Genomic DNA, 443 nt, shown 5'->3' with positions numbered 1-443 from the left:
GCCTGTTCTGTTGCACTCACCTTCACCAGGAGAAGGCCCTTCCCTCCTGTTAGCGCCAGGATACCGCCAGCCCCACCTCACCCTGGGACCCTCGACCTTCAATCCCATAATCCACTGGTTTCGGATCCCTCCCTCACTGGTGTGATGTCATTTTCTGTTTCAGAGAGGAAGCCAGCCCCTCCTCTCTCTCTCTCTCTGCTCTCCTCTGCCCTTCCACCCCCTTCACTGCTCTCCCCTTCCCACATCATCAACCTCTTCTCCGAGTCACCACTGCCTGCAGAGAAGCTCCTGAGGTACCCCGGAGCCGGCGTCCTGCAGAGCCGCCTACAGTCTCGCACAGTAGGGCAGGCTGGCACAGTAGGGCGGGCACCAGGAAGGCATGGGCAGGGGATGGGGCTCAATCACTATTAGAATCCTTTCAAATGTGTCACAGTTTAGTTTGC

Source organism: Mus pahari, unplaced genomic scaffold (assembly GCF_900095145.1).
Source record: "Mus pahari unplaced genomic scaffold, PAHARI_EIJ_v1.1 scaffold_13745_1, whole genome shotgun sequence".
NCBI classification, from domain to species: Eukaryota; Metazoa; Chordata; class Mammalia; order Rodentia; family Muridae; genus Mus; species Mus pahari.
Note: the sequence above shows the minus strand (reverse complement) of the source record.